This window comes from Panthera tigris, chromosome A3 (genome assembly GCF_018350195.1).
Source record: "Panthera tigris isolate Pti1 chromosome A3, P.tigris_Pti1_mat1.1, whole genome shotgun sequence".
In the NCBI taxonomy this organism is placed as follows: domain Eukaryota; kingdom Metazoa; phylum Chordata; class Mammalia; order Carnivora; family Felidae; genus Panthera; species Panthera tigris.
Genome location: NC_056662.1, coordinates 93867136 through 93894377, shown reverse-complemented (window position 1 = coordinate 93894377; position 27242 = coordinate 93867136). Strand labels below are relative to the sequence as shown.

General features: G+C 37.3%; 1 protein-coding gene across 7 annotated transcripts in view; it reads right to left on the bottom strand.

Annotated features, from left to right (window-relative positions):
• LOC102949004 (lithostathine-like) overlaps positions 1-27242 on the bottom strand; it is a 423911-nt gene that overhangs the window by 251304 nt on the left and 145365 nt on the right. The gene's annotated exons all lie outside the window — the stretch shown is intronic.

Genomic DNA, 27242 nt, shown 5'->3' with positions numbered 1-27242 from the left:
AGGCTGGAAAACATAAGGAGATCAATGTGGGTAAAAGCTGTATATGCAAAATGAGTCCAGCCGGCAGTTTGACCATCCACTGTGAGTGTCCCCATCTTGCTGGGGCACTCAGAGGAGGCTCTGCCATGTGGGAAGTAGGATCTCAGTCCCACTGGCCTTTCTTCGTCCATGTCAGGAGCATCTATCAATCTGCCTCTTTCCTTCATTTCTTTTCTTCTCTTTTTTTTATGTTTCCATACTTTGGACAACACTGTCTCTTGAAAGAGAGAGGAAGGGGACACCAAGGGAAGAGTGGTAGGTGGGTAAGTTTGTTTCTTGCCCCATCAGGTTTATAATGGGGTGATCTGAGACTGGACATCAACATTTTTAAAAGCCTCATTGGCTAGAAATGCCTTTTTCTTCTTGTTCCTTTGAGATGGACCAAAAAGAGAGCCAAATACAGCATTTTAATGGACCTTTTGGTTATGAAAACACAAAGCAAAAACCTAGCTTCAAAATGGGAGAAGTCAAAGCAATGTGGAGCTACATGATTTGCCTGGCATAAAAATCTCAGTATCATTTCCACTGTGGACCAAATTTCAAGGTGAAAAGGGAAGACGACCACTTCACTATTAAATATCAAGCACTAGTGTGGACATTGACAACAATACCCATCACACACCCTGAACAATTTAGGGGGAGGGGGTAAAGGCAATTAAAGGTTCCAAACCCAAAGAATACTGTCAGTGATGGAGAAACACAAAAGCCATTTCAAATAAAATGTTCCTGAACTCTTAGCCTCAAACCACTTTCCTGATAAAATTACAGAGCTTGTTCCATTTATATCGGTATTAACTTTTAACCTCTGCACCATTCCAATAGTAGAAGATTAATCACGGAGCCTAATCGTGTAAATTAATGAGGGCAAATCTGAATTACTGATAGTACCAAATGCCAGAAGTGCTTAACAAGAATGCAGTTTAACTGTCTCTTGCCGTATATGTAAATAGTAAATGAATAAGTACCACGTGTCATAAAGCTCTTTCCACATCACATGACATAATGTATTCAAAATACTCATCCATGTTAAAAAATGCCTATTAAATATAAATGAGATGCTGAAATTATGGAAGGAATCCTCAGTTATCCTTGGCTGTTAATTTTAGTGAAGATCTCTTTCAAACATATGACCTTGAATATCCACAGAGGAATTACCTTGTGCTTTTTTACTCTTTGAGGATCTCAATTTTTGATCATACACTCATAATTAGTAGATTAGAAACTATTGGTATTTTCTGATATGTCTAATAGGCTGTCTGGGACAGTCTACATCGCTTTGGCCTAAGAAAACACGCCTTGGTGTAAAAAAGCATGGAGCCAGCAGGTGGCAGTGTGTCCCCACCTGAGACGGAGGCACTCTTGCTCAGGAAAAGCCCCCACACAGGCTGAAAAAACAAGTAAAAGGCAAATGTTTCCTTGCTTTGTGAAAGGTGGAAATCCATCAACCATGTTCCTTTTTCCATACAGCTGCAGAAGGCCGGTGAAGTATCTGCTTCCAGAATCCTTATCTTTTGGGGTGGCATGATCCTGCCAGCTTGCCTGTCCTCTGGCAAGGTGTGGTGTCCTTGCCTTCTCACGGAGCCAGATTTTGGAAAGCCCTGCTGGAGACCACTGGTCTGATGTCTGAGTCAGAGGCTATACCAGTCTGAAATGTGTCCTCTCCAGAAAAATAGTATCTTCCAAACACTCTTCGGGTAATGAAAAGGTGATAGGGGAACACAGGGCCTCTGGCGGTGCTGCTTATCTTTCTTCATTGTGTTTTATGATAAAACATTCCCTAGGTGATGCTCAGCAGTACAAAGTCTTGAATCACTGAGCTGGAAGCAACCTTAGAGTTCATGGCCATCCTTCTCATTTCACAGGGAAACTAACTGAGGCAAACCAGAATTATTCACCCCAGACCACACGGCTGGTTATGTGATAAGTCAAGAATAGAACTTGGGGCTTACTCCCACTCACATACTTTTTTTTTTTTTCCCTGTACATTTATAATGCCTTGGCACTAGGTAAACAAAAGTTCTGAATAGGCAAAAGGAAAGGAAATACTTTTTGACTGGCTTCTATGTTCTAAACAAATCATTGTGCTGGTTTCTTTTGTATACATGTAGTCTTTTAATCCCTGGAACAAACTGGTAGCTAATGTTACTTTCAATTTATAAACTTATTACCTGAACCTCAGAGGGGTTAAATGACTTGCCCAAGGTCATGCAGCTAGTAAGTGGTGGTTGAGATTTATGTTCCACACCAATGAAGAGAAGCAAAAGTTGGTTTTTGGAGGTTGTTAAGCACTGAGTAGGGAGGAGAGTAGGATTAGTAGAGGATCCATAGGGAAAATGACTCATCCTTTGTCTTTGCAAATATCACTCTGCCTTTCATGGAATACTTCCTCCAGTACTGTTTTTATGTTTGAATCCTCCCACAAAACATTCTCTGAACTCCAATTTGAAGTTCTTAATCCTCTGAACAAATGTATTATTTATTGTTGGTGCCCCTCATCAGGCATATCATTTATTGTCTTTAAGAAACAGTTACCTCTTCATGTGTAAAAAGATGTTTTCTTCCAGTTTGAAAATAGGTGGTCACTAAATATTTGATGGACTAATGAATTAAATATTTAAGTAGCTAGTTGGAGTTTACAAAAATAGGACACATCCCTGAAGAGAACATTAATACTACTCTTTTATTTTCAATATTTTCTAGTTTTGGGGAGCCTGGGTGGCTCAGTCAGTTAAGCATCTGACTCTTGATTTCGGCTCAGGTCATGATCTCACATTTGTGAGTTCAAGCCCCATGTCAGGCTCTGTGCTGACAGTGTGGAGCCTGCTTGGGATTTTCTCTCTCTCCTCTCTCTCTGGCCCTACCCTGCTTGCTCTCTCCCTCAAAATAAATACACTTTAAAAAAAATTTTAAAAATTTTCTACTTTTGAGTACAGAACTTCATATGAAAAGATGTTTAATATATGAGATTAGGGAAATGCAAATGAAAGCAACAAATGCAAATGAAAACAACAATGACATACACATCTATTAGAATGGTCAAAATCCATTACATGACCCCACCAGATGCTGATGGGGATGTGGAACAACAGGAACACTCATTGCTGGTGAGAATGCAGAATGGTGCAGCCACTTTGGGATACAATTTGACATATTCTTACCAAAACCAAACATACTACCACAGGATTCAGCAATTGCACTCCTTGGTGTTTACTCCAAGGACAAGAAAACTTATGTCCATACAAAAACTTGCACATGGATTTTTATAGCAGTTTTACTCATAACTGCCAAAACTTGGAAGCAACCAAGATACCCTTCAGTGGGATAAATCGTGGTACATCTAAACAATAGAATATTATTCAGTGCTAAGAAGAAATGAGCTACCAAACCATTAAAAAAATAGGGAAGAACCTTAGACGCATATTACTAAGTGGAAGAAGCCAATATGAAAAGACTACATACTCTCTGAGTCCAAATATGTAAGGCAAAACTGTGCAGACAGTAAAAGATCAGTGGTCACCAAAGGTTGTCAGGGGGAGATGAATAAGCACAGAACAAAGGATTTTTAAGACAGTGAAAATACTCTGCATGATACCTTAATAATAGATACATGTAATTATACATAAGTCCAAACCCATAGAACATACAACACCAAGAGTGAACTGTAATGTGAACTATAGACTTTGGGTGGTAATGATGTGTCAGTGAAGTTCATCAGCTATAACAAATATGCAACTCTAGTGGGGGGGTGTTGATAATGGGGTAGGCTCTGCATTGCATGGGGGCACAAAGTTTATGGGAAACTCTGCTTTTTCCTTCAGTTGGCTGTGAATCTAAAAGTGTTCTAAAAATAAAGGTTTTTTTTTTTTTTAAGTTTATTTATTTTTGAAAGAGAGAGAGAGAAAGAGAGACACAGAGAGAGAGAGAGAATCTGAGCTGGGAAGGGGCAGAGAGAGAGAGAGAGGGAGACAGAATCCAAAGCAGTCTCCAGGCTCTGAGCTGTCAGCACAGAGCCCAACATGGGGCTCTAACTTACCAATGATGAGATCATGACCTGAGCTGAAGTTGGACACTCAACTGAGCCACCCAGGCACCCCAAAAACTAAAGTTTTTAAAAAAAATAACTTGGTCTTTGGTGAGAGGGACGAATTCAGAATTGGAGGGAATATGACAAACGAGTACATAGCACTGTTGAAGTCATAGCTCATGCATGGGTGGGGAACTGAGTAATGGTGAATTACTAGTTAGTAATTATTAGTATTAGTAATTAGTATAGATGACAGGGGGTGGGATGCTTTCCAGTGTCTTGTTCTACCTCCAGTATCAACGATGTAGGGATATGAATTTGAACTTAAACCAGAACAGAATAAGAAATAGAGCAAGACAGGAAGTTTGGTACTATTTATAATCCTGATAAAGTGGGGTGCCTGGGAGGCTCAGTCGGTTGAGCATCCAACTTCAGCTCAGGTCATGATCTCACAGCTCGTGAGTTCGAGCCCCGCATCGGGCTCTGTGCTGACAGCTCAGAGCCTGGAGCCTGCTTTGGATTCTGTGTCTCCCTCTCTCTCTGCTCCTAACCCACTTGCATTCTGTCTCTGTCTCTCTCAAAAATAAATAAACATTAAAAAAAATTACTTTATAATCCTGATAAAGTACCAAATAACAATAGTGCAAAAAAGTCTAAAGAAAAGGATGGCATGAGACCCTCTTTATAAAAGCACATATTCCTTGGCTGGTTAGGTTTCTATCTTCACTCCTGTTACTGCATACTTTTTTATCCAGATACAACCTCTGAATGTTCAATCAAGAGGTATTCCTCACCCTAAATAAGAATACTAATCTTCTTTGTCCTAAAATTATCCTCCTTTTGGAGTTATTTTGCCTCTGAGCAAACACAAGTATCTCACCTGTACAGCATTTGAAGGCTTTGTAACACTGTTGAAATCAGTCATTATAAATGACCATCTTTGACTACCTCAACTACATCACTATTCCTGGTGTCCTTTTTGGACTTGGCACCAACATTTGTCTTTGCATAAGAGAGTCCCTGGCAATAGAACTACACAAAAGTTCAAGGTCTGAAATAGAGTTCACTCTTTGAAATTGAAAACTGGAGAAAGAAATTCTGTGACTTGGCCAAAGACCCAGAGTTTGATCTGTATAAGAACCAAAGCCTTCAGACTCCCAAAGTCTTTACTTATATGGCTCTGTTTCTGCAAGAGGTAGCTAGTAAGCCAAATTCATAATTTAACATATAATTCTCTTTGAGAAGATTTAAATGCATTTGGCCAGATGTATGGATAAAAGTTCAATGGTCAGTTTATTAAGTTAAGCCAGGGATATTTCAAATACATAATAAACCATTCAAGGTCAAGGGTGATTTTGGTTTTGAATATAGAAGCTGCTTTGCCTATCTTGCCATTGAATTCATTTTGAATCCCAAGTTGTGTTCTGTGGCTGCTATTCAAGAGGCATATTCTTGTTGTAGAGTCCAGCTCTTCAGCTCTTGGGCAAACACAGCTGCAGGAAAGCCAGGATGATGCACTGCTCTTCTGAAAAGGACCTTGACCTCACTTTCCCCACAATGGCTGTGGCTCACCTTCTCTTTACCACGGTGTCAGTTTTCATTACCTTGACATTTCTCACGCTTTGATGTGTGATATGAAATGGTAGCCTTTGGCAATAGATGGGGAAATGAGGCTTCACGGGGACATAGAGAGCTTGCCAAAGGAAAAGTGTGGAAAATGGATGTGACAAGGTTATTCAGATTGCTTTCTTAAGGAGTTTCAGCTCAGCTGTACGTGATGATGCTACCAGTTTCTGGTTCAGCTTGTTTATTATAGAGGTAGCTGTGTATCCCTTTGTGAATTTGTCATGGATACTTTCGCCATCATGCCTAGCATGGGAAGTAGTGTCTGGTAGAGAAAACAAACTAACCAGTCATCTAGGAAAGCTTCGTGAACACCGTTAATTTCCATTTCAATTGCTGAGACTTCAAATTTATAATGGTGACCTTTTGTTTCTGTATTGTTATTGCTGATTCTCTTTTCACAGGTTTTATTTTGTTACTGTTTAGCAAGAGTCTCTATAACATAAGTGAATTAAAGAACTTCTTTAGTCTGTTTTTTTATCTATAGTAATTAACAAATAACAGCAATAAAACTATTCAGATGACACTACATTGTTGTTTTTTTTTTTTTTTTTCCTAAGATGTTGTAATGGTAAGAATATGGGACTGAAGCATAAGAGGGTAAAGCCAGAAATTTGACATAAATTTTCAAAAGGACATGTGAACCCAGGTATGATCTGGGATGAGACTGCAGGCTAGTGGGACCCTGTCTGCTGACTGGGTTTTAACAGTAGGTTGTTTTAGGCAGCGTGATTTCAAATGATGCATCTGTTTGGTGTCAGGATTCCATTCAGCCAGTGGCTGGAGGAACAGAGTGTGTGCATGGGTGTTTGCTTGCAGTCCGGCCTCCGTCCCTGTATTAGTTTTCTATCATGGCATAACAAATTACCACAATCTTAGGGACTTAAAACAACATAAATTTATTTTCTCTCAGTTTCCATGGGTCAGTTCAGGCATGAGTTAGCTGCGTTCTCTACTCAGGGTTTTGCCAGGCAGAATTCAAGGCGTCATCCAATCTTGTCATCTTATCTGGGGTTTTTAGGTATTTCAAACTCACATGGTTGTTGGCAGAATTCATTTCCCAGGGTTGTAGGACTGAGACCCTCAGCTCTACACAGCCAGTTTACAATATAGCAGTTTGCTTTCTTCTTCCAGGGCAGGAAGAGAATATCTCTGATCTTCGTTCCCTTTTAAAAGCCTCACCTACCTAGTTCAGGCCCACCCTGGTTAACCTCCTTCTTGAATAACTCAGATCTAACTGATCACTGCCTTAATCATATTTGCAAAATATCTTCACCTTTGCCACATTCTGTTGGCCAGAAGCAAATTATAAGTTCTAACCAGCAATCAAGGGTACAACACTAGGGGGCAAGGATCATGGGGGCAGTCATACAATTCTGCCTATCACAGTCCCCATCACCCTCCCTAAGCTGTCATCACAGGGCTATTGTTGCCCCCTAATTGCCAAGTCCAACAGCCTCTTCTCAGCTGTCACTCTCAGTGGCATGGGGCACTGCTAAACATGCTCCTCATTCTTCTTAGGGTTTTCTGATGTTGCTATCTCCCAGTTCCCTACCAGAGAGGAAGTGTAGGACTGGAGAAACCATATGATATTTGTAGTCAAACAGAACCAAGTCTTAATCCCCACTCTGTTTCTTAGCAGGAATAATCCACAAGTAGCTTGTATCTGTGCTTGAATGATGCTGGCAGGAGCTGGAAAATACAAAGGAGCTTCTCTACTTCCCCATTTCTGTCTACTTGAGTACCCTCCATTAGCAGCACATAAATGGAAGCCAGTAGTTTCCAGGAAGGGAATCTAAGAAGTACATATTGCAGACTCCAGCCCCAGCATCCCAGAGAAGCACAGAATTTGGTCTTGAAGCTGAGAAACAATAGGTAAAAATAGGCACAGGTATCTACCCATTGCAAACATCCAGTGCAAATAACCGTAACACAGTTAAGTGAATATATCTGAGCCCCTTGTTAACTCCAGTCTGAGATAACCAACGTTCCCTTTGGGTACAACTCAGTTTCTTGCCACAACTATACAATATTCTTTTGCGTTAAAGTATGTGTCTCCACTCCTCAGACCTGTTTGGCCAGTTCACAGAAGCTTTCCACTTCACATCTGCGTGAGTTCAACACATAGACTGAGGTTTCCGGATATCCCTTACAGAGTTTCACCCTTGTGCTTTTTCAGAATCATTTAAATCAGTCACTGAACTGTTTCGGGAAAGTTCTACCCTTCAAGACTCCCCAGTGCTCCTGTCTTCCCTCCCACCTCTACTTGCCTGGTACTTTGAATCACAGAAGTTTGGCCATTAGCAGGCATCACAGTAGGGATTGTAGTAGAAGCAGAATTAGTTCTGACCCAGGTGCTACAGGAGAGACCACTGATGCTGCTCCTTCCTCACAGGACCAAATGCTATTCTGAACCCACTTTAAACCACCAGCTGGCAAGGCTGCAAGACACCCGTCTCCTAAGGGTTAATCCACTTGTACATTAATCTGCTTCTTTTCATTGTGCCTTTTATTGCTCTGGGTTATTGTAAAGGTGCAGAGATTAATTAGCAGATTTAAAACCTTGAAAGCTTCATTACATAATTTTAGTCATCGGGAAACCTTGGGAAAACTTAAAAAATGAAGGCACTAAATCATTTTAATTGGAAATTTAACTGGGTATCTTTATAGAATATTTTATTGCTTGTCTTCTGAACAGACAGCTGCCTTAATGTGTCCTTAGACACTAGAGTTCTAAGCTAGGATGTTCCTCAGGAGATCTTGTTCTTGTCTTGGTGTGAGGAGGTGGGATTTGCCTGTAGCAACCAGCATCATTAAAAACAGGTAGGCCCTGCTTTAAGAAATCCTAGCATCTGAAAACCAGAGAATGTTAATGTGCAAACTGTCTCTTATGTTACAAGAAGAATCTACTTTTTTAATTAAACAAATGAGATTCCTAGAACAGTGCACCTCTTTAAATTTCCATAGAATAATTTCATTAGTAAGGGTTTATTTTTTTCTCAGTTATTCTGGCGACATGCTCACTGAGCTCCAGGAAATTCTGCCACACCTTGACATGTTGTCTTTACAGGGCTTCAGATTGTGAGCAGAACAACAAATCCAGCTGGAGGCTGAATTTTCTCTCAGCTGTATGGGCACACTGCTCCCTGGTCAGTACCAGGCTGACCCCCTCTTCATCTCGCTATGCATTTTATCAAGGGTAATACACGAAAAAGATAACCCCTGAGGTTCCATTACTTGTTCAAAAAGAGATTATGCAGGCCCTCTGACCAAGAATAAAAGTGAAAGTAGAAAGAGAAGTAAAATATTTTATGAACAAAATTCAAAAAGTAAACCATGGCTTTAACATAGACTCAGTGGTTGTTTTTCATTTTATGCTTAAACTTTCCCTAAAATACATCAGATCAAGATGGGCAATCCTGCTTGAAAAGTGAGAGACAGACCTCTGGCAGCTGGGCTTGGCCTCTTAGAGGTAGGTGAGCCATCATTCACCCCAACCAACATCACCCCAGATTCATGATGTTTCATCTAAGTTGCTAACAATTACAAGGGTGGGGCAGTTCAAGTCTCCACACTGTCCTGAACATATTCTTCTGAATGGCTCCGTCTACATATGGTTCCTTCTGCTGTCTGTCCCCAAGATCTGTCATCTAGACTATCTGGAGAGGCCATGGGGGCAGAGCAGAGAACAAAAGCTCAAGCACTCTCTTTAGCTTGTGTCTGTGGCTCCCCATTTCTCACCAATTCTGGGCTTGCTGTTTTTCTTCCCATTTCAAACTCTGAGCCTGTGTGTGGGTGCACGTGCTTTGAGCTTCTGTTTGTCTCTATTAATATGTGGTTTAATCATATGGAATGATTCATGTTACTTTCTTTTTTTATAATAGGCACTCAGAGTCAAATATAGACCTTGGAGTTGCACTTCATTGTTTGTTGTGTTTTATGTATGAACAGTTTTGCTCCCAAGAAAATCCTTTGAAATGTATCCTTTGAGAAAAGACGTATTACCTTTAAAAAAAACCTATGGTTGTGATAACACCAATAGTAATTTCCAAGTAAAGATACTTCTCTATCTGTATGATTTTTTTTTTTCCATCAGGTCTTTAAAATTAATTAAATTATTATCAATGCCAATTATAAAAAAATAATTTTATCTCCTTTGGAAGTTTGAAAGACTCATACAAATATTTAAGACAACAATGCCCAGAGAAAACCACTAATTATTATTTATGAGTTTCTGTTTCTAGTCAGTCTTCCTCACCCCCTCACTCACATCCAGGAGTGAGTATGGGTTTGTATCTAATTTAGACATGTGTTATTTAAAAAAAAAAAAAATTAATGCTTTTTTTTTTTTTTAACGTTTATTTATTTTTGAGACAGAGAGAGACAGAGCATGAACAGGGGAGGGGCAGAGAGAGAGGGAGTCACAGAATCTGAAACAGGCTCCAGGCTCTGAGCTGTCAGCACAGAGCCCGACGCGGGGCTCGAACTCACGGACCGTGAGATCATGACCTGAGCCGAAGTCAGACGCTTAACCGACCAAGCCACCCAGCCGCCCCAATGCTTATTTATTTTTGAGAGAAAGAGAGACAGAATATGAGTAGAGGAGAGGCAGAGAGAGGAAAACACAGAATCTGAAGTAGGTTCCAGGTTCTGCACTGTCAGCACAGTGGGGCTGGACATAGGGTTGGAAACCCACAAACTGTGAGATCATGACCTGAGCCCAAGTCAGACACTTAACTGACTGAACCACCCAGGTGCCTCTACTATTTTTCACATAATTGTTTTGTTTACTTATTTTGAGAGAGTGCATGCACACATCTGTGTGAGTAGGGGAGAGGCAGAGAGAGACAGAGAGAGAAGAGAGGCAGAGAGAAACCTAAGCAGTCTCTGTGCTGTCAGCTCTGTGCTGGATTCCAGACACAGTGAGATCATGACCTGAACCAAAATCAAGAGTTGGCTGCTTAACCGAATTAAAGCCACCCAGGCACTCCCAGATGTTTGTTATTAATCTGCATCAGCATCCATTAAAATGCCCTGTTCCTATCTGGTCTTCAGATGTCAGTTTTCAGTGACACAGACCATTGCTGTCCTCATGAGTCTCAGCCCTACAGCAGCTTCCATTTTGCTACAATCTGTGTCACCTACACACATGGGAAACATCTTGCTGTCTCCCATGACATTTGGGTTAGATGGGAATGTCCATTCTGATGCTTCTCAGGCTTGTCTGCTGGTCACCCAATGTAAATATTTCTTCCATTCCAGCCCTGGAATAGTATCCATGTCTTACTTCAGCAATCACTCTTCAATATCTTTGCCTTCAAATTAGACTGAGTTCTTCTTATAGATTACCTTTTTTTTTTTTTAATTTTTTTTTTTAAGTTTATTTATTTTTGAGACAGAGAGAGATAGAGCATGAACAGGGGAGGATCAGAGAGAGAGGGAGACACAGGATCTGAAACAGGCTCCAGGCTCTGAGCGGTCAGCACAGAGCCCGACGCGGGGCTCAAACTCACGGACCGTGAGATCATGACCTGAGCCGAAGTCGGACACTCAACCGACTGAGCCACCCAGGCGCCCCAACTTTTCTATCTAGAGGAGGCTAGTCTTCCCACATCTGTTTAGAATTAAGTGGTTTTCCCCAACATCTTACTTTATTATGAAAATTTTCAAACATATACAAAAGTTAAAGAGTTGTACAGTAAGCATACATATACCTACCATGCAGATTCTGGATTGTTAATATTTTGCAATATATGCTTTATTTCATGTCTATCAATATATTTATTCATCTATCCATCTATCAGTCTGTCTTTATTGGATACATTTAAAGTGAGTCCCCTTCTACATTGTATCAGGGTTGGTCTGTAGAAAAATATATAGCAGAAGTGATGGTGTGTGACTGCTAAGGCTAGATTGTGACGGGCACCAAGCTTTCTGCTTTGCAATCTTCCTTGGCTTTTTCACTCTAGGGGAAGCCAGCTATCATGTCATGAGCAGCACTGTAGAAAGACCCACATAATGAGGAACAGAAGACTCCTGCCAACAGACATGTGAGTGGCCTGGAAGAGGATTTCCCAATGTCAGTCAAGCATTCAGGTGCTTGACTATATTCAGCTATGTTCAGGAGATACAGCTTCTCCTATTATCTTGATTTGCAACTCCCTGAGAGAGCCTGAGCCAAAGCCACCCAGCTAAATTGCTCTCAAATTCTTCACCTATAGAAACTACAATAAATATTTGTTGTTTTAAGGCACCATGTTCTGGGGTAATTTTTTACAGAGCAATAGATAGCTAATATAATATTTTATCCTTAAAGACTTCAGCATGCTTAGAACTAACTAGAAAATTAAGAATTCAATATTTTTCTTTTTTTAATGTTTATTTATTTATTTTGAGAGAGACAGTGCAAGTGGGGAAAGGGCAGAGACAGACAGACAGACAAACAGAAAATCCCAAGCAGGTTTCACACTCAGTGCAGAGCCTGACTCAAGGCTCGATCCCATGACCCTGAGATCATGGCCTAAGCCAAAATCAAGAGTTGGACACTTAATTGGCTGAGCCACCTTGGCACCCCTATATTTGTTTTCTGTTTTTCTGAGGCTAAGCTTACATACAATAAAATGCACAAGTCTTATGCCACTCATTGAATTTTGACTAATACATATACCAAGTGATCTAAATCCCTATTATCTACCTAAAAAGTTCCCCCATAGCTCTTCCTAGTCAATTTCTGCTCCATCCCAGACACAACTTTTATTCTGATTTTTTCATCACACAAAATTAATACAAATGGCACAAATATAATTAATACAAATGGTCAAGAAATTAATACAAATTGAACCATACAGCATATACTGTTTCTGCAAGGCTGCTTTCACTTAGAGTATTGTTTATGAGATTCACCTATTAGTTACATTTATGAGCAGTTTGTTCCTTTTTGTTGCTGAGTAGTCTCCCTCTATATAACTATACCATGATTTTTAAAACTCTATTAACCTATTGATAGACATTTGGGTTGTTTTCAGCTATTATGAAGAAACTGTCATCAACACTCTCATGCAACCCTTTTTACAGAAATATGTTCTCATTTGAGGTGCCTGGGTGGTTTAGCTGGTTAAGCATCTGACTCTTGATTTCAGCTCAGGTCATGATCTCACTGTTTTTGAGTTCAAGCCCACATCAGGCTCTGCATTGATGATGCAGAACCTGCTTGGGATTCTCTCTCTTTCCCTCTGTCTCTGCCCCTCCCCTGGTCATGCACGTGCTCTCTGCCCCCCCCCCCTCAAAAATAATAAACTGAAAAAATAAATAAATATGTTCTCATTCCTCTGGATTAAAGATGTAGGAGTGGAAGGGCTGAGTCATATGGCAATTACATGTTTTAAATTAGAAGAAACTACCAGGTCTGTTGCCAAAGTGGTTGTACCACTTTATACTCCCCCTAATAATGTATGAGAATTCTGGGTGTGCCACATTCTTATCAAGACTTTTAACTTTAGCCAGTATAATGAGTGTGTGTTTATCTCATTGTTGTGTTTCTCTTCTGTTTCCTATATTTCATTTGTTTCCTGTATTTCATCTGTTTCCTATATTTCCTATATGTTTCATTTCTCTGATTCACACTATTTTGTTTAATATTCACATATCGGCTTTTGTTGTGTTTTAATTTATTTTTAAACTTCCATATGCTCATCTTGAATTCAGAAGCAATCTAATCAGTTCCTTTTTTGTTTACTTTCAACTGGGGAGGTGTTTCCCACCACCCCCATGGTTTAAAACAAAATCCCAGAGGGGTGCCTGGGTAGCTCAGTTGGTTGAACTTCCAACTCCTGATTTTGGTTCAGGTCATGATCTCACAGTTTGTGAGTTTGAGCCCCATGTCAGGCTCTGTGCTGACAGTGCAGAGCCTGCTTGGGATTCTGCGTCTCCACCTCCCCCACCCACGCCGCCCCTCCCTAGCTTACTCGCTCTTTCTCTGTCAAAAAATAAACATAACTTTTTTTTAATCCCAGAAAGTGAGCATGTATTTACAAATAAATCCATCTAGATCACCTTCTTTCCTTAGGGTAGGAAGCCAAATTGCTGAGTTGTCCAGGTAAACACAAGACATCTTCAACAATACACATGGATGCATGTATATCCGAGGTAGGTATGCACAGCTCTTAGCTCAAGTCCACTGTTTGGAAGAAACACATTTGGCAACTCATACGTGATGGAGGGATTATTTTTCTTTTCTTTCTTTCACTTTTATTAAAGTGAGTTTTGGATATGTATTGTCCAGTATTTACAACCACCACACTGCTTCTTGTTTCTGTCTTCATCTTTTGAGACATTATTCAAGGGATAATTTTCTGTACTATCATTATTCCTTCTGGATTACTTTCTGTGAGGATTTCCTCTTCCATATATCTTAAATTTCATGCATATTTCTCCCAGCTTTTGAATTATCTTTTTTTTCCCCAGGTTTTCCCAGGAATAGTGCTGAGAAACTGATGGGGGGGAGGGGCTTAATGGGGCATCTCGCATGTCTTTAATTAATCTTTAGCACCTCTACATTGTACGGATCTTGTTGTAAGGGCTATGTCTTCCTACCATTTTTATTACCCAGATTTCCTAACACATAGGAGATTATCAAAAATATGTTATATTTGGTTGGACTGAACTGAATGACATTACCTAATTTTAATGGACAATGAAATATTTTTTAAAAGCCATGTGACAACAGATTCTTTGCCCATTACCCTCCCCAGGATAACTACCATTCATGTTGTGACAAATATGGGGCTGGCGGGAAGCCACAGCCTTCCTGATCCCAACTTTCTGCAGCTTGGTGGTCCAGTTTCCTGCAAGTTGTGCTATGTAATATGTTATTCAAAACACTGAACTTGATTACTATATAGAAACTATAGAACTACAGTTCACAGGAAAAATGTGGGCAGAGGATGGTGGTGGGATTATCTGCAAGTGGAGGAGGAGCACAGGTGGAGGGGAGACTCAGAGGTCAGAGAGCAACAGTTACAATCTGGTCAGAGGAACCAGACTGCAGAGAAGAATTTGAGCTCAGTGCTGGCAACCGCTGATGGGGTGCTATGGTTTTTAACCATAATTATTTATTGGTTTTACCTGAGAAATTTTAAACAAAATCCTGATGCCTGAACCCAGGGCTATAAGAGTTTATACCGCATCATTATATGAATAGAAAAAGGTAGTACCTCTGAGAAGACGCATCCCTGGATTCTGATGGCCTGCTCATCAGGCACACCTTTGTGTGAATTAGGAAAAAAAAAAAAAGTATCCCTTCCTCAGCAAATTTAGCCTACTCCAAAAGCCTAGGCTGAATTTCAGATTCCACTTGTCTCCACGCCTTAGCATCCTTGTTCAGTGAGTAGCCTATACAGCTATCAGTGGAGGCCCTGATAGGTCTCTATTCAAACCAGATGCAGTTATATTTCTGGAGGTATCTGGAAAATCGTATACATTTTTTAAAAATCTCACCAAGTGATGATGCTAAAGGAAATGAAGTTTAAAAGCTTTGAAATAGGCACCAGGTAAAGGATATTGCAGGACTTCATTCATTCTCCATTCTATCTATTTAGCAGTTATTTACTGAGCATTTAACCTATATACTTTTGAGAACCACATGAAGTTGATACACTTTTCTGCAGTGGTGGGGCTTCTTTTGAAGGTTTATGTACAGAGAAGTATTTCTACTCATTTTATAGGCACAGAGTTGCAGTACCACCTCTGAGAAATAAAATAGCTCCTCCTAACCCACTGAATACTGTAACATGATTCTCCGGTGACCATTACCCAACTTCTGGCTCTGCAGGGTGTTTCCTTTCAAGGTCACCCTGAAGTGCTAGCTATAAAGGGACTGACATAATGAGGAACATATGTCCAGAAAAAGCATGCTATCCCCCGCCCCTGTCCAGCTTTAAGAAGTTAGTGCTGAAATTGCCTGACTATCAGCAGAAGGATTAAACTTCACAGTGACAGACTTAGAGAGAGAGGGGGAGAGAAAGAAATTATTTCAGCCTCAGATATCTTTAGAGAGTTTTTGTCATTCCAGAATGGGCACCAGCATTCTGAAGAGTGGTTACTGTATTCTTCTCTTACAGAACAGAGACCCCATCACCACCTCAGTAGAGTGCTTGCCTTATAATGAGAATAAATAATAAATTAAAGATTAACAAGTAAAAAAAAAGACTAACAGATGTTGGATCATTTTATGACGAAAAAAAATTATTATTTCATAAAAATCGGCCACACTTCCCTCATGTGGAGACAACCACCATCTACACTCTGTTATATTTTCTTATTGAATTGGTATGTTAAATAGCACATGCATTTTATTAAATTGTCTTTTTATTTAAACTATATTATGAGTGTTCTATTTCCTTATATGGACTTTAGGAACATAATTTTCATTTGCTAAATGATGCAACATTGTTAAGGTTCTTAATAGACATATTGCTAAGTTACTACCCCCAACTTAAAAACATTACGTCCACCAACAATATAAGAATGACTTTTTCTATTACCTTCACCACCCTGAGATTTTTCTTTTAAGCTTTATAACTTTTGAGGTCATAATGTACTTTTTGATTTATAGTTCTTATTTTGTATTACTAGTACAATAAATACTCTATGTTTATTATTTTGGGTTTTTATAAGCATTGTTGAAAATATACATTGCCCACATTTTTTACATTGAGTTTTCGATAATTTTATTAGTTTATTTAAACTGATTTTATAAGAGCTCTCTTTTATTATAAGAATTCTTTTTTCTTTCATTTTTATAATTTTTTACAGTTTGCCTTTTAATCTTATTTATGTATTCTTCCAAGTGGAGAAAATACTTTTTAATGTTTTCAAATCTACTAACATTTTCCATTATTATTTGCATGTTTTGAGTTTATAATTAGAGTTTTATTCATCACTATAACACATGGCAATCATCTGAACTTTTTACCAGTTTATGTTTTAATTTTTAATTTACTTATATAATTCATTCTGGAATATATTTTGATTAGTGGTATGGAGTAGAGCAATAATAGTTTTGTTATTGTTAACTCTTCATTACAGTGACATTTATTAAAAGATCCATCCTTTACCTATTTATATTTTCCATGCCCTATATTAAATTATTACCTTACTAGGAAATGTTTCTGGACTTACTGTTCTATTTCATTGATCTTTCTATTCTTATGTCATATTTTATTTTGTGGGGAGGGTAAACTCTTACTCCTATTTTCTTTTCAATATTTATTTGCATATTATTTTTTTCCAAATATATTTTAGGATAATTCTGTTAAACCTTCCTCCAGCACCACCCTATAACTTAGTGGCATTTTGATTTAAGGAGAATTTATGTTCCTTTAATATTAATCCTCACTGTTGTAGAACATTAAAAAATGTAAAATTTCAAACTGATTTCATAATGGCAACATGAACATGAATATCAAGAGGTTATAACTCAATTATACATCTAAATGAACTCTAAGATCCTTTACAGAAAAAATGAAAATTGATTATACAGGAATTACTACTACTACAGATGTACTAGTAATGAGGGTTACATTTTCTCTCTTGTCTAACATAAGTAAAAAATAGACAAGGTATATGAAACATATATTCAAAAAGGTAGAGGAAAAATTGAGAGACACAGAAGACATAAAAGAGGCCCAAATTGAACTTCTATAGATGAAAATTATAGTATCTGTGATATACAGCAGATTATATGATTCTGAAGAGTTAGTGAACTTGAAGATATGTAATAGAAACTACCCAAAATGAAACACACTGAGAAAAATACTGAAAAAAAAATGAATAGAACAGTTAGCTAATATGACAACTTCAGACAGCCTAATATATGTGTAGCTGAAGTCCCTTAAGGAAAAAAGAGAATACAGAAGAATTTGAAAAAATAGTGCAGACAGCAGACAAATTTTCAAATCTGATAAAAACACCTGAAAATCTGTGGACCCAAGAAGTCTAATGAACAAAGTATAGGGAGCATGAATAAAGCTACACTAAGTCACATCATAATCAAACTGCTTAAAATGATGGATAAGCAGAAAACCTTAAAAGCAAACAGGAAAAAAATTCATACAGTATGTCTGTGTAAGTTTCTTTCTTCCCAAGGAATCTAATAATAAACTATATTTATAAAATTTATTAACAAAATTCATCATGACAAATGAAAATATTTTAATAGCCACCAAAAATATATTGTTAAAAATCTAGCATTTATTCTTTTATAAAATGCTTTGTAAATTAAGAGATAACTAGTCTCTAAGCATGATAAAAAAAAAAATACCAATTTCAAGGTAACAGATGAAGCAAAGTGGCATATAGAATGGACAGAAAGATGTCAGCTCTCTCATTCTTAATGTATATTTTTAATGAGAATGATATAATAATCCCTAGGAGTTTTTTGTTTTGAGCCAGTTTCACTTATCATAACTTCTTTTTGGTAGTGATCTGAAAAATAGATTCAATTTTACAACTGACTCTATTACGGCTTCAAGATAGAGAATAATTGCATGTATAAATAATAGTTTTTTTCCAATGGTGGATATTTTTAGACTATGTCTCAATAACTGTATTGATTGGAATGTCCAGAACAAAATTAATAGCAAAAACAGATGTGTGGTAAAGAATGTAGCCTTGCCTAAAAAGAGAAATCTAGTTTTTGTCCCCAAATCCTAGGAGGTGATTTTTAAATCCTTAGAATTTCCTGGGTGAGAAGAGGGAGTGTTGTTCATGGTGAACCCTTTGGACACAACTAATAGCTTATGCTAATGAAGTGACTCATGGTGGACCCTTTGGTCCATATGATATCAGCCTCATCTTTGGGATTGGGGGAGATAAGACTGAGTTCAACAACATGGTCAGTCAATCAATCATGCCTAGATAAATGAAACCTCAGGAAGGACTTTGCACATAAAGCTTAAATAAGCTTTCTGGTTAGCAATACTCCATGTGTATAATAGTTTTCAGTGAGTTCTGTGTGAATCCTTCTAGCAAATTATATGAACTGAGGATAGACTCTGGAAACATCTGAACTTCATGTTACAAGTGATGGTAATCACATATGAACTCTTCCTGAAAACTTGGGAGTTGGAACCAAACTCCTTGCTGTTGGTATTAGAAGTAATGGGCAGACTTAGCAATCCGGAGGACTAGGCCTTTAACCTTGCAGTTTGGTTAATTCTGGGTAATAAATGTCACCTTTGTTTTATTCTTGACTGTATTAGGAATTTTGTTAGTGTTTTATTGCTAAGCATAATCTTTACGGTGTGAGATAGACATAGTCTTTGTCATATTCTGATATTATTATTTTATTCCCAGTTTATCTAAAAAAATCGGAAATGGTTGTTAAATGCTATCAAGTCCCTTTTTATTTCTTTCTATCCAATAGTTAGTTATTTATGACTTTCCAAGCATTTTGGTAGGTACTTTACATACATTATCTCATTTAATCCTCACAACAGGCACAGAATGATTAGGCAATTTGCCTAAGGTCACAAAGTCATAATTGGTGGAAGTGGTGTTGGAAATCCCATCTAAGGCTAGATCTGGAGATCTGAATCATACTATGTGAATCACATCAACATTTTTCCTTGTGCTAAAATATCCTTTTCTAAAAATCAATTCCACTTTGTAATGTATATTTTTCTCTTAGTATTCTTCTAGATATGATTTACTGGTGTTTAAATATAAATCCTACACTGGGATGTGAGATTTGTATATAGTTTTCTTTTATTATGCTTCAAAACAGGTTTATTAACCTAGCTTGAGTAAATAAATTGGAAAGCTTTATTTCCTTTTATGTTCTAGATAAATTTATGTATTATGAGAATTCTTTGGTCCATGGCTCTTTAAGAACAATTGCTTATTAAGTCATCTGCCCTTCAGCCCTTTCTAGGAGTGGATTTTCTTTTATATGTTGTTAAAATGATTATTTTTTTCCACTATCTTTCCAGGTAACTGGTTCACTCAGAATATCTAACTCTTTGTAGTATATTTTAACACTTTATATATGTATACATGTGTATATATAAACATTCATATGTATATTTAGCATACACATGTATATATATGGAAAAATAATCTTTTCATCATCTTTTCCAAATTTATTTTTGTTGAATTTCATGTCGTATGCTTTATTATGCTTTCTTCTCTTCTCTGTCACCATTTTTTATTATGGTAAAAAATACATACTATTAGATGTACCATCTTAACTATTTTTAATTGTTCAGTTCAACAGTATTAAATATATTCACCTTACTGTGCAACAGATCTCTAGAACTTTTTCCTCTTGCCACAATGAAATTCTACATTAACTGAACCTAGTTACCCCTCCTCCCAGCCCTTACAAACCATCCTTCTACTTTTTTCTGTTTCTATGATTTTGACTACTTTAAATATTTCATATGAATGGAATCATACAGTCTTTGTCCTTCTATTACTGGCTTATTTCACTTAGCAAAGTATCCTTGAGACTCATCCATATGTATCAGAATTTTCTTCATTTTTAAAACAGCATAATATTCCATTGTATGCATATACCATATTTTCTATATCCATTCATCTGTCAATGGACATTTAGGTTGCTTCCACCTCTTGGCTATTGTGAATAATGCAATGAACCTAAGTATGTAAATTTCTCTTCAAGATTTTGCTTTAAACCATTTTGGATAAATACCCAGAACTGGAATTGCAGGATCATATGCTAATTCCATTTTTAATTTCTTGAGGAACTACCATATCATTTACCATAATGACTACACCATTTTACATTCCCACTAACAGTGCACATAAGTTCCAACTCCTTTGTATAATTGCCAAGACTTGTTATTTTCAATTTTTTTTGATAGTGGCCATCCTGGTGAATTGGAGGCAACATCTCATAATGGTTTTTAATTACATTCCCCTAATCATTAATGATGTTGAACATTTTTTTCATATGCTTATTGGCTATTTATGTATGTTCTTTGGAAAAATGTCTAGTTAATTCCTTTGCCCATTTTTAATTGGGTGGTTGCTGCTATTATTGAGTTGTAGAAGTTTCTTATATATTCTGGATCATAACTCCTTATCACATATATGACTTGCAATTATTTTCTTTCATTCTGTATGTTGCCTTTCACTCTGTCAATTGCTTCCTTTGATATGCAGAAATTTAAAAGTTTTATATAGCCCTATGCAGTTATTTTTCACTTTGTTGCCTTTGCTTTTGGTGTCATATCCTAGGAATCATTGCCAAACCCAATATCCTGAAGCTTTTCCTCTATGTTTTCATCTAGGAGTTTGATAGTTTTAGACCTTACTTTTAACCCACTTTGGGTTAATTTTTGTATATAGTGTAATATAAGGGTCCAGCTTCTTTCTCTTAAACCCACTTTGAGTTAATTTTTGTATATAGTGTAATATAAGGGTCCAACTTCTTTCTCTTGCATGTGGATATCTAGTTTTCCCAACACCAGTTGTTGAAGAGACTCTCCTTTCCCCATTGGTTAGTTCTGACACTTTTGTTGAGATCATTTTACCATATACATGAGGGTTTATTTCTGAGCTCTGTTTCACTGGGGTGTGTGTGGGGGTTGGGGGTGTGGGTGTGTGGGTGTGTGTATCTTAATGTCAGTACCACACCATCTTGATTACTGATGCTTTGCAGTATTTTTTGAAGTCAGGAAGTATCTTGCTCCAACTTTGATTTTTTAAAAGATCGATTGCCTATTTGGGATTCCTTGAGGTCCCATATTAATTTTAGAATATATTTTTTTCTGTTTTTGAAACAATGGTTTTTGAAAAAAATGCCATTGGGATTTTGATAAGGATCTGTAGATCATTTTGGGTAATATGGGTATTTTAACAATATTCTGTCCTCTCATCCTCAGGCATATGTCCTGCCATTTATTTGTACTGTTTTGTTTTTTTTTTTTTTTGGTTTTAGCAATTTTTTTATAGTTTTCAGACAAGTTTTTCTTTTTCCTGGTGAAATTTATTCCTAAGCATTTTATCTTTTTTGATGCTGTAGTAAATGGGACTATTTTCTTAATTTCCCTTTCAATTTGATTATTATTATTGTGTAGAAACAAACCAACTTTTGTGCATTCATTTTTCATCCTACAACTTTGCTGAAATTGTTTATTAGTTGTAATGTATTTTTTTGATGTGTGGAATCTTTTTTTTTTTTTTAACGTTTATTTATTTTTGAGACAGAGAGAGACAGAGCATGAACAGGGGAGGGGCAGAGAGAGAGGGAGACACAGAATCTGAAACAGGCTCCAGGCTCTGAGTGGTCAGCACAGAGCCTGACGCAGGGCTTGAACCCACGGACCGTGAGATCATGACCTGAGCTGAAGTCGGACGCCCAACCGACCGAGCCACCCAGGCGCCCCTGGAATCTTTTTTTTTAATCTTTTATGTTTATTTATTTTGAGACAGAGACAGAGTATGAGCAGGGTAGGGGCAGAGGGAGAGGGAGACAGAGAATCGAAGCAGGTTCCAGGTTCTGAGCTGTCAGCACAGCCCAACGCAGGGCACGAACCCACAAACCGTGAGATCATGACCTGAGATGAAGTCTTGACCCTTAACCGAGACACCCAGGCAACCCTGATGTGTGGAATCTTTAGGGCTTTCTACACATAAGTCATGTCATCTGTGAATACAGATCACTTTACATCTTCTTTTTCAGTTTGGATGTCTTTTATCTCTTTTTCTTGTCTAGTTGTAGTGGTTGGGACTTGCAGTACTATGTTGACCAAAACTGGCAAAAGTAGTCATCCTAGGGGCGCCTGGGTGGCTCAGTTGGTTGGGCATCCAATTTCGGCTCAGGTCATGGTCTCATGGTTTGTGGGTTCGAACCCCATGTTGGGCTCTGTGCTGACAGCTCAGAGCCTGGAGCCTGCTTCAGATTCTTTGTCTCCCTCCCTCTTCCCTCCTTCACTCAAGCTCTGTCTCTGTCTCTCTCTCAAAAATAAATAAACATTAAAAAAATTTTTTTTAAGTAGTCATCCTTGTCTTGTTCCTAATTTAGAGAAAAAGCTTGCGGTTTTCACCATTCAGTATATTAGCTGTGGTATGTCATATATGGCCTTTATTGCACTGAGGTATATTCCCCTATACCCAGTTTATTGAGAGGTTTTATCATGAAAGTTAGCTGAATTTTGTCAAACGCCTTTTCTGCATCAATTGTGATGGTCATGTGACTTTTTTCCTTCACTCTGTTATTATGGTATATTACATGGATTTATTTAATATGTTGAAATATCCCTGTATTCCATGCATAAATCCCACTTGGTCATGGGGTATGATCCTTTAAATGTGCTTTTGATTTCAGTTTTCTAGTATTTTGTTTAGGTTTTTGTATCAATATTCTTCAGGGCTATTGATCTGAGGTTTTCTTTTATGTATCTTCACCTGGGTTTGAGGTCAGGGTAATTCTAGCCTCATAAAATGAGTTTGGGTGTGTTATCTCCTCTTCAATTCTTTGGAAGAATTTGAGGGGGGTCAAGTATTAATTATTCTCTAGATGTCTGATAAAATTCTCCAGTGAAGCCATTTGGTCCTGGACTTTTCTTCCTTGGAAGTGTGTGTGTGTGTGTGTTTTTTTTCCTACTTCATTATTTTTCTGCTTCAATATCCATAGTTTTAGGTCTGTTCAGGTTTTTATTTCTTCCTGATTCAGTCTTGTGTTCCTAGGAATTTATCCATTTCTTCTGAGGTATCCAATTTATTGCCATATACTTTTCATATTGGTCTCATAATTCTTTTCATTTCTGTGGCATTTGTTGTTATATTCCCTCTTTCACTTCCATTTTTAGTTATTTTACTGTTCTCTCTCTTTTTTTTTTTTACTCTTTACTCTTGTTTTTGTTAGCCTAGGGAAGATTTTTTCAATTTTGTTGATCTTTATAAAAAGCAGCTTTTAATTTCATTGACTTTTCTATTGTTTTTCTATTCTCTGTTTAATTTATCTTTGCTCTAAGCTTTATTTTCTGCTAACTCTGGGTTTACTTTCTTTATTTTATACTTTTTTAAAGTGCAAGTTTAGTTATACTATTGATTGGAAACCTTCTGTTTTAATTTTTTTAATATTTATTTATTTTTAAATGTTTATTTTTATTTTTGAGAGAGAAAGAGAGAGACAGAGCATGAGTGGGGGAGGGACAGAAAGGAAGAGGGAGACAGAATGTGAAATAGGCTCCAGGCTCTGAGCTGTCAGGTCAGCACAGGGTCAGCACAGACCCTGACACGAGGCTCAAACTCCAGAAGGGTGAGATCATGACCTATGCTGAAGTTGGAGCTTAACCAACTGAGCTACCCAGGTGCCCCTATTTATTTATTTCTGAGAGAGAGAGAGAGAGAGAGAGAGAGAGAGAGAGAGAGAGAGAGAGACAGAGTGTGAGCACGGGACGGGCAGAGAGACGGAGACACAGAATCTGAAGCAGGCTTCAGGCTCTGAGCTGTCAGCACAGAGACTGAGGCAGGGCTCGAACCCACAAACTGTGAGATCATGACCTGAGCCAAAGTCAGATGCTCAACCAATTCAGCCATCACGCACCCCCTTTTGTTTATTTAATGTGTTTACTGCTATAAACTTTCTTCTTAGTATTTCTTTCATTGCATCCCATAAGTTTTGGTATGTTGTGCCTTTGTTTCCATTTTCTTGATATATTTTTTTAAATTCCTTTGTGACTTTTTCTTTTACCCAGTGGTTGTTTAAGAGAATTCCTCTGTTCCTTCTGTTATTGATTTCTCACTTCATCCTGTTGTGGTCAGAGAACACAGTTTGAAATATTTCTGTTTTCTTAAATCTGTTGGGATTTGTTTTGTGGCCTAACATATGGTCTATTTTGGAGAATGTCCCATGTGCACTTGAAAATAATTTGTATACTGCTATTGTTGAGTAGAATGTTCTGTATATTTCTCAGGTTCAATTGGTCTATAATATTATGCATATTAGAATATTATAATATTCTACCTGGTTCTTCTATCCATAAATGCAAGTGGAGTATTGAAATCTCCTTTTATTATTGTGTTGCTATTTCTCCCTTCGGTTTTGTCAATGTTTGCTTCATATATTTGGGAACTCTAACATTAGGTGTATAAATATTTATAATTGTTATTCTTCCTGGTAAATTAACTCATTTATCATCATATAATGTCCTTATTTTAGTCTTGTGGCAGTTTTTGTCTTAAGGTCTACTTTGATACAACTATAACTATGGTCACTCATCCTCTCTTTAGGTTCCTATTTTCATTAAATAATTTTTTCCACCCTTTCTTTTAGGCCTATGTATGTCCTTAGATCTAAAGTGAATCTCTTATAGACAGCATATAGTTGGATTTGTTACTTTTTAATTCATTCAGCCAATCTATGCCTTTTAATTGGTGCATTTAATCTATTTATGTTTAAAGTAATTCCAGATAGGGGCACCAGGGTGGCTCAGTAGGTTGAATCTGACTTTAGCTCAGGTCATGATCTCGCAGTTCATGGGTTTGAGCCCTGCATCGGGATCTGTGCTAACAGCTTGGAGCCTGGAACCTGCTTTGGATTCTGTGTCTGGCTCTCTCTCTGCCTCTCCCCAGGGCAGAGCTCTGTTTCTTTCTCTCTCTCTCTCAAAAATAAATAAAACATTAAAAAAAATTTTTAAGTAATTCCTGATAGAGGACTTCCTACTGACATTTTGTTAATTGCTTTCTGTATGTCTTATAGCTTTTTTGTCCATTCTCTCCTCCCTTGCTGTCTTCTTTTGTATTTCATTGATTCTTGTAGTGATATGTTTTTATTCCTTTCTTATTTACCTTTGTATATATTCTATAGATGCTTTCTTTGTGATTACTACTGCAATTATTTAAGATATCTTAAACTTACAACAATCTGTTTTAAACCGCTAAGAACTATAATACTTGACATCTCTGACATGCCTTTTTTGTTACTGATAGCACAAATGATCTTTTTGTATTGCACATACATTTATAATTTCATTTTAATACTTTTTAAAAAATTCTATACTAGATTTAAAAGTTATTTATATACCTTTAGCATTGTGTCTATAAAGTCAATGCTATAGTCAAGGTCATTTGGTTTTCTCCTATGTTATCTTCTAGGAGTTTTAGGTTTTATGTTTTACATTTTGGTCTATGATACATTTTGACTTAATTTTTTATATCTAAATTCTTTTTTTTTTTTTTTTTTTTGCATGTGGATATCCATATGTTCCAGCGTTCAGTTGGCTATACGTGTCAGGTTCAGTTGGCTATATTTCTGAGTCTGTATTAAGTTTCATTAATCTATTTTTCTATGATATTACCAATATCACACTACCTTGATTAGTGTACTTAATAATAAGTTTTAAAGTTGAGTAGTGTCCGTCCTGCAACTTTGTTCCCCCTAGTCAGTATTATGTTGGCTATTCTGGGTCTTTTGCCTTTGTAGAAATACTTTAGAATCAGTTTGTCAATATCCACAAAATAACTTGCTAAGATTTTGATCGGGATAGCATTGTATCTATTGGCCAATTTGGAAAGAACTGGTATCTTGAAAATCCTGAAATCCATAGACATGAACTAATTCTTGATTTTTTTAATTCTCTGTTTTCTTTCATCAACGTCTTATAGTTTTTCTCAAATACATCCTATACATATTTTCTTTTATGGACTATGTTTACTTATATATGATGGTGGAAATCTAGAAGGATACACAACAAAGAGTTGACAGTGGCTATCTATGGGGTTGAGATTGGATGAAGGAACATGGATTTTTCACTTTTCCACTTTAGACATTGCCATGCTCATTGAATTTTCTACTTAGTCACTGCCATACTGATTGCACTGTTTTATATTGAGCATTTTCTAAGTAAAAAACTATACCATCTAGAGATCTTTTGTTCTAATTTAAAACCAAGGTCTTACTACTTCAGAACAAAGTCGAACCATCTTCCAAAGCAACACTATAGTCCTGCAGGAATAAACCTCAAACAGGCCTGAGCCCTGTCCTGCTTGCAGATGTCTTCAGGAAAGTGGCCTTCCCCTCACCTAGTTTCCCCCTAAATACTTAGGAATGTGAAGAAATTGAGATCATTTATTTGTCTCTGCTGGGTAGGTAGGTAGATTTGTAGCCGGAGTCTGCAGAATAGGTGGATGGAACTAGGAGAGAGAGTATTAAAAAAACAAAAAACAAAACAAAACAGAAACAAATAAAAAATCAAAGTAAGAATGGAAAAAAGCATCTTTTAAAGCCTAGCAAAATCTTTACTTTATGCAGGTGGTGTTGCACACAGCTGCACTTGCCCAGGGAGAACTGTGTGAACCTGAGAACCATGCTTTCATAAATTTAAGAAAATATGTATAAGATCTATTTACTCTGAGAATCTGGTTGATATCTGGAGGTAAAACACACAAAAGTGAGTGGGGGTTTCTGCTCAAGTGTGTTGGAGTCTCTATAATTTCTGTCTAACTCTCCAATTTGTGGGACAGATCCATTCTTACATATATTTTATTAAATTTATACCTCAAATTTCATTTTGAGGGGTGTTAATGT